General features: G+C 45.5%; 1 pseudogene; it reads left to right on the top strand.

Moving 5' to 3' along the window:
* The first annotated feature begins 3,991 nt into the window (after nt 1-3,991).
* Nucleotides 3,992-5,695, top strand: LOC149354486 (uncharacterized; annotated as a pseudogene).
* Nucleotides 5,696-8,312: the final 2,617 nt, after the last annotated feature.

Genomic DNA, 8,312 nt, shown 5'->3' with positions numbered 1-8,312 from the left:
ATGCCCCCCCCCCTTTCTTTCTCCTTCCAGTGCCAGCCTGTTTTGTTTGCCTTGTTCTCATTTCCCTGTGCCACGCTGACTAATCCTCTTATCTGAGTTTTACAGGTCCACCCAGCGCTTCCCCCCCGTCGCAGCCCCTTCAAAGCCTTTGTTCATTACACACCCCCTGGATATAAGTTTTTCAAATATAGCAGCTTAACGAATCAAGATTCACCTCCCTCCCCTTCCTGACACGCATCCCCTCTCACACCACTTTCCTTCCCCCACCCGGGGCCTTCCTCCTCGGAGCGAAGGCCCTATTTAATCCCTGCCAATGATGAACGCTTTGCCCAGACGAAGACAAGTCCTCTTGTTGAAACGTTAGCTCAAACAACCTGAGGTTTTCCCCTTCCTTGTTCATTTTGTGATCGTAATATGTTGTGTATTATAAAACGGTAAAAAGACTAATGTAAACGACTGGAATAAATAGCATCCCAATATGTTAAATGGAGACTTGAATTTGAATAGAATACATGGGGTTTAAACGGAAGCTAAAGGCTGGGTTTTGCCATAGAAAAGAGGCCGAGGAGTGCTCCACCGTGCTCGGCTACAGGGCCCTCTTGTCCGTGCCAGGGTACCCTTTTTTACGAGTTACCCTGACCAAAAAATACAAAAAAAAATTCGTATACGCAATAAAAATTCCAATGGTGTTTTTAAATAAGTCATGACATTGTCGCATGGTATAATGGGGTCATCTCATAATAGAAGTGAAGGACAGAACGGTATGTGGTATTTATGAATCAAAATTCGTTCGGCAATGAGTGTCACAAAATGGACAGTTAAAGAGAATATGAATCACTGAAGTGGGGCACTACAATGCTCACTGTCAGGTGGCTCTGCTCCTAAAACAAGCATTTCTGCTGAGTGCGGGCGCCCAATTCAGAACCTTGAGTGTATTACTTCACAAAATCGATTTTTATCTTGGCAATCTCTGCTTTTTTTATGTTTGGTTTGATCAGGCCCGATCAGTTATTTTGTACGCGGTTCCATTTCAACTGCTATTTGGACATCAGCGTTCGCTTAACAGTCTCTTTGTAGCCTTGGTAGGGAACTTTAATTTTGCAAGGATGGCGCTCGGTTGCGTTTCCGCAAGCTCGTTCCCTGCAATCCCAACATGGCTCGGAACCAAACAGAAATGCACGTTGTAACCGTGTATCGCAAGGGTATGGAGCTGTTGGAGGATAAGCAGTAAAAGAGGGTTTTTTGTTTAGATTTAGTCATTGCACTTCTCGGATTTGTGTAAATTACTGCATTTTATGATTTTCATTTGTTATTTTACGATTTTATGATTTTTTTGAGTCTTTGACACGTATGGTGCATTGGGTAGCTTGCGCTGCCTGTTAGCCCGATGCTTCGTCCAACGATGCCGCATTAGGTCAGTAAATGAGATTAACAGAATATGTTTTTATGTGCAGACTGAGGTGCTCATTCGTGTACTTCAACTGATATATTTGGAATTATTTGTTTTTTTGCGTGCTGTGTTCATTGTTTTCATCCTCGAGCAGGAAATGTTGGGCTAATTCCAATAACAAATTCATCTGCAGGCTCATTTCGAAGACAAGAGCTTTGAACAAAACCGCGCGGACGGATGGAAGAAGCTCAAGCCCAATGCTGTCCCAACGGTGTTCCTATTTAGAGGTCAGATACCTCATAACCTTGGTGTTTGTTGCCATCTTGCTTATCACCTCTTCGTTTACATTTGGAAACGTTGCGTGATGAAGTGGTTGGTGCGCATACATATTAAATTTTCTGGCCCGACTTCTATGAACCCATTTCAAAATTCTGGAGGTCAGCTTCTTGGCACAGCGAAATTCTTTCACCCTGGCCGCCAAACCAGCTTTGGGGTCAGAAAAAGGTGCAATGCTGCAGACATATATAGCGTGAACAATGCCGCGTTCCTTTCCTTTACACAACACGCTGTGGAGATAAAGGTTTGGTTTGGTTTATAGGGGTTTAACGTCCCAAAGCAACTCAGGCTATGAGGGACGCCGTAGTGAAGGGCTCCGGAAACTTCGACCACCTAGGGTTCTTTAACGTGCACTGACATCGCACAGCACACGGGGCTTTGGAATTTCGCCTTCATCGAAATTCAGCCGCCGCGGCCGGGATCGAACCTGCGTCTTTCGGGTCAGCAGCCGAGCGCCATAACCAGTGAGCCACCGCGGCGGGGCGGAGATAAAGGAATTAGCGCCAGCTTTGCCTAGCCTTTCCTTTCCTTGAAGGAGGGTGAAAGACAGCTGCACCTGACGTTTACCGCCATGGTGAAGAGTCCTTTGCAATGGAGAAAAGCTCACTTTCGGAGTTTTGCAAAAGGAATGAGCTATCTTTCCTTGTTTATCTGCTTCCAGAATCTCCTAAAGAGCGAAGGCCACCAAGGGGCCCAAGTGTGCACGTGCCTGCATTATTCAGTGGTGACGCTGCCGCACAAAGTTCTTCCCCAGATGTGAGAAACGTCTTTCCCTTAAACACGCAAGAATATCCTCCGGCAGATTCATGGTCAGACGGGGTGATAAATGAGACATCGGTGGGTACAGAAAACAGCAATGCTAGTGGGCAACTTACTTCGACCACCGCGTATGTACGGCCTAAAGAAACTCCAGTGGTTCGTGCGACCCAACCCTTTGATTCTGAGGCAGCAGAGCTTAGGAAGAAGATAGTAGATCTCAGAGCAGCCAAATAATGAGCAAACAACACCATAAAGAATGTAAGGACACTATCAAAAAACTACAGAAGCTGAATCGCGCAAGCTGTAGAAAGAGGCAGCTATAATTTCTCACGAAATACGAAGTTTTTAAATGAAGACCAAAATCGTGCCCTTTCTCGGAACAACAATGATGGCAATTCATGGTCAGCGCAAACAGTAAAACAACGCCTAAAAATTATATTTACTGATAGAACCACTGGGTATGAAAATCTCAGAAAGAGTGGCTACCCTCTGCGATCAAGCAGAACGTTAGGAAGAAGAATTCAGAGCCTGAAGTTTCTGCCACGCATCCTGCATGAAGTGATCGACGTAATGAGGTCGAAAGCAGAGCGAATGGAGGACGCGGAAAAAGACTGCGTTCTCTTTCTAGATGAAATGGAGATTGCTCAAGAAGTACTTTGATTTGGGCTAGTTGGTTCATATCTTGAAAGTAGTTCGGACGGCGCGAAAACAACAAAGACAAAGGAGACACGAACACAACAGGACGGGCGCCAACTTGCAACTGAAGTTTATTGCACCAGACCCCTACATTTTATGCATCACCCCAGCCATATCTCGCAAGCCTATCACATCAAAACGAAATTGTCATGAAAAGTCCTAACACTGGAAGTAGGCGCAACTATTACAGACAGATATGCATTCTGCACTATACACATGATAACATTTTCCTTATTTTATAAGTCTCAAGATTAGAAGAGCGCGCAACCCACATGAAAGCAATTCATTCTCAAAAGAAATACACACGCTTGAGCAAGGCAACCAGAGCGCGAACTCAACAATCCTGATTTAACACATATTGTGATAATGAAATAATGGCCAACAACAAACGCGGAAAATTTTTGGTGGACATGAAAACTTAAACCTTCGGGGAAACCTCCCAGCGTCAATTAACTATTTCCAGCGTCAAAATCATTGAGAAAACCTCCCAGCGTCAAAGATAAAACGTAAAATCTACAGACTGCCTTCGAGAAAAGCCACCTCAGCGTCACTAATTGAAATTGAAGGCCTACTCACGCATGCGCTTCCCGCTTTCTTAATAAAAAATGCCTCCACTACTTCCCGCTCAAATCTGTCTTTACCGCTCTTCAAAAAAACTGTTTTGCTCAATTCCGGACTACACCCTTTGCAAGTCTTGCAGTGGTCAGCAAGGAAACTTCCATGTTGTTGGCGCACATTCCGCATGTGTTCGCTGGCCCGTTCATTGAAACATTGCATCGGGATTGCATCGGGCTTTGACTCGATCGTGGAGAACACGTGCTTTTGGGAGGAACGACCTTGCCCTCGAAGCCTGAAGAGGCAGCTAGCCATGCTTTGGTGTTTATGCTAGGTGGGGCAAACCAAAAATGGAAGCAAGTGATAGCCTATGAATTTACTGGTAGGCATGTGGACGGCTCTGTACCCAAGACATATGTCCCGGAAATAGTTCAGATATGCAGCCAGATTTCTCTAAGAGTACGGCTAGTCACCTCTGATGTGGGTACAGCAAACCTCATATATGTGGAGAGAATTTGGCTTTTCGAGTCACCTCCATTCGACAGCTTCGTGCTCAATACCCCACCCAACCTTAGACGGGAAGGAACTTTTTTTCACCTCTGACTCAGCACATGTCCTTAAGAACCTGAAAGGACAGCTTCTAAGCTCCAAAGTCTTCACACTCAGTGATGACACAGTAAGCAAGAACGGATTGACTTCCTCGAAGGTGAAACTAGAGCATGTACAGGCCGTCTTGGATTATGAAGCGGCCAGTGAACTTAAGGTAGCACCAAATTTATCACAAATCCACAGTACTGGTGGACACTTCACCAAGATGAAAGTTGGAGTCGCTGTGCAGCTCTTCCGCGAAACCCCGCCAGCTATGCGGTTCCTAATAAAATAAGGAGCGATTGAGCCAGAGGCCGAAACAACAGAGTGGTTTATGGAATTCGTTTCTAGGTGGTACGCACTTGTGTCATCGCGTCATCCTACCATGGCGCTAAGCCGCAGAAACATGACTAAATATCATGCCGCCTTGGACACACTGCGTGTGGCAATAGACACGATCAGAGAACTCAAAATGGGCACTGGATCTCAATGGAAGCCATCGCAAGCAGGGGTCGTAATTGCAACAACGGCTGTTATTCTTCGCCTTTTCGCTTTAAGAAGTGCTTCTTGGCAGTGAAGGGTATGAATTCCTTCTGACGAGCAGGCTGTTGCAAGACTGCCTAGAAAACCTTTTTTTCTGTGGTACTACTTAGGAAGTCAGTGCCCACTGCGTACGACTTGAAGTGTGCACTTCGACTCATCAGCGTTAGCCACTTTCTGCATACTCCCAGGTCGACAAATTACAAACTTGACGACCGTGAATACGCTGACGATCTGCTTGCACACGCCAAGAAGGAAGGTATGGAAAATGAAGTCGATGAAGTCAGTGATTCAAAAATCCTGTTCATTAAAGAGCTGAAGTCAACCGAGTGCCGTGTCTTGTTTTACGTTGGCGGTTTTGTTTTGAAAGGAATTCTAAAATTCATAACTCGTGCGCAGTGCAAGGCTGCTGCCCTTGGCAACCCTGACGATGAGTATGCTTCCCTCACTGCGCTCAAGGAATACGTCAAGGATGGAAAAAACTTCATATATCCCAGCAGGGATGTAATGAAAACATTGAAAAACTGTTAAGAGCATTTTACCGCTGTAAATTCATGGCATACCTGCAGATTTTTCCCCATGAAGTCGCAACTCCATTCTTTGATAGCATATCTTCAAGAGATAGACAAGCCGTCTGTGAAGACTTGCATGGCTCACAAAGAGCGAATAACAAAAATGTTGACTGCTGGGTACGCCAGAATGAGGCTTCGAATTCATCTTTGCCAAATCCCGAGCCCTGATTTCAGTTGCCACGGAAGCAAAACTCGGAGTCAGCCTTGCGTAACCAAACCGGAATATGAAGTTCCGCGAAAGTTTTGCTTCGAAGCCTGAATTGAGCATTTATGTATATATGCAATCACAACGTTTTTTTTTTCAATCTATTTAACATAGACGTCTACTTTAAAAAACTGCAATAATAGACAGTTTCAGTTATACGTACGTAGAACCTTCACGTGCGTAAACGTGAGCAGTCTACGTAGCGTACGCTCGCGTCGCTTCGTAGTTTTAGCTACACGTACGGGACGCGTGTTTCCGTTTGCTAGCCGGATGGATGGATGGATGATAATGGCTTTACCCTTTGTACCGGGCGGTAGCTTTCGCCACCTAGCCTATACTTCCCCCATTGTTAATTTAATTTTCTTTTCCCTTTCGCTCTTACAATATCTAATCTGTCTATCCTTTTACCCTCGAAATTCACGCCTCCCTTGATTTCCGCCACCAATCCTCCAACCTCCCCTTCGTCAATGTCAAGCTTTTCCCATCCACTCGCCCGTCCTCCCCAGTAAATCCCAGCGCTATCTCTATGGACGTTGCTGTCCCCTCTGGGAGGGCTGGGCGGAGTTCTGCGCACCTCAGAACCAAGTGTTCTATGGTCTCCGTTTCCGTTTTACATGCAGAGCACAAAATATCCACTTCTTCAAATTTGGACCTATACGTTTTTGTTCTCAGAGTCCCTGTCCTAGCCTCAAAAAGCAGTGAACTGCCCCGCGAATTATCGAATAATCGCTCTTTTTTGATGTCCTGTTTTCGTGTCCTATATATGCCTAGCGCCAATTTTTCCTGCATTCTTTCTTTCCGACTCCTTTACCTCCACTTTCACGTTAGTCTTTTGTTGCGTCCCATCCCTCACCCGTAAATACTTCGTTCTTAGCTTTCGGGTTCTATTAGTCCATTTTGTGTTAATACTTTTCATGTACAGATACTTGTACACCTTTTTTGCCCACCTTGTTTCCTCCATTTGAGTTAGTCTCTGATCATATTTCAGTTTGCTGATGGCCTCCCGAACCTCGAACGACGCCCAACCCATATCTCCCTGGACTCCCTCATTCGGAGTGTTCCCATGGGCTCCCAAGGCTAGCCTTCCTACACTTCTTTGTCTGACCTCTAGCCCTGACTGTACTTCTGATTTCATGCACAGGACTGCATTTCCAAATGTGAGGCCCGGTACCATGATTCCCTTCCATACCCCTATAACCACCTCATACCTATTATAGTTCCATAGTGCTCTATGCTTCATAATGTCTGAATTCCTTTTTCCCTTGTCCTTCAGAATCCTCTCATGCTCTTCCAGATTTTTTCCTTCACTTAGCCATACACCTAGATACTTATACGTACTCACATGGTCTATCATAGTGTCTTGTATTTCTAGTGGGTCCCCCTTCTCATCATTATAGACCATTATCCCTGACTTCTCTCTACTGAACTGGAGTCCTAGCTTGTTGCCCTCCTCACCACAGATTTTAACCAGTTCCTGCAGCTTATCTCGCTTGTCTGCTAGTAGAACAATGTCATCCGCATACATTAGTCCAGCCAACACTTGGTTTACCCTCTGACCATCCTGCATATAACTCACGTCAACTCCTACCCTACACTCTTCCAACCTCTTTTCCATTTGGCTCACATATACCATGAAAAGTAGAGGTGACAGTGGGCAGCCCTGCCTTAACCCTCTCTTAATTTTAGCTGGTTTTGTAGTTTCTCCCTCCCAGGTTACCACGACCTCATTGTCTGAATATATACGTTGTAGATATTCAACCAGATTTCTATCAGCGCCATATCCCTTCAATTGGTCCCAAAGTTTTTCCTGATTCACATTGTCATATGCCCCCTTAATGTCTAAAAATGCCATCCATAGAGGCCTCCGACATGCCTCAGCTATCTCTATACACTGCGTTATGACAAATAGATTGTCCTCCAACCGTCTGTCCCTTCGGAAACCGTTCTGCAACTCTCCCAAGATCTCCTCACGCTCTGCCCATTCTTCCATTCTCATTTTCACCATCTGCATTGCTAGCCTGTAAATAACTGATGTGACCGTAATTGGTCGGTAGGATTTAATGTTGTCCCTGTTTCCCTTGCCTTTGTATATTAGTCTCATCCTGCTCACTTTCCAGTCTTTTGGAACGTCTCCTCCCTCTACTGCAGACAAGCCCGCCGCTGCAGACAAGCCCAATGTTGGCCACTCCCGTTCCCGACAAGTGCAATGTTGCCAAAACAGACGCTGCAGCCAAGTTCAGTGTTGCCGACGCCCGTTCCCAACAAATGCAATGTTGCCAAGGTGTTGTCTGCTGTTGCCATGACACCCTATTAAAACAGACGCCCCGCTGGGTGAATGCAGAAATGCAGCGCCGCGTCTTTGCCTGGCCTCCATTTGTGCGAAAATTATCGGTGAGTGGTTCACCGGTAGTGTGAGATTCCTGGCATTTCACTATAAGCAAGCCAGCATTCCTGCTGGCACTTGTTTTGATTGTCGGTGATTTGTCTGCGTAACTGTCGCTTTTTTGGGTCTTTTCTCTTAGCGGGTTTCGTGTAAAATCCACGCCGGAGTGGCTTTTGTATGATGTAGGTTCTGAGCGTATATTTTCGTGGTTTGCTGCAAAAATTGTCGTGACAGCCCGTACTCATTGTGCCCATTCTTCGTCCTAAGTTGTGGCACAATTTTTTCAAA

Source organism: Amblyomma mixtum, chromosome 3 (genome assembly GCF_055824585.1).
Source record: "Amblyomma mixtum isolate Tamu chromosome 3, ASM5582458v1, whole genome shotgun sequence".
NCBI lineage: Eukaryota > Metazoa > Arthropoda > Arachnida > Ixodida > Ixodidae > Amblyomma > Amblyomma mixtum.
Note: the sequence above shows the minus strand (reverse complement) of the source record. Positions and strands in the feature narration are given on the sequence as shown.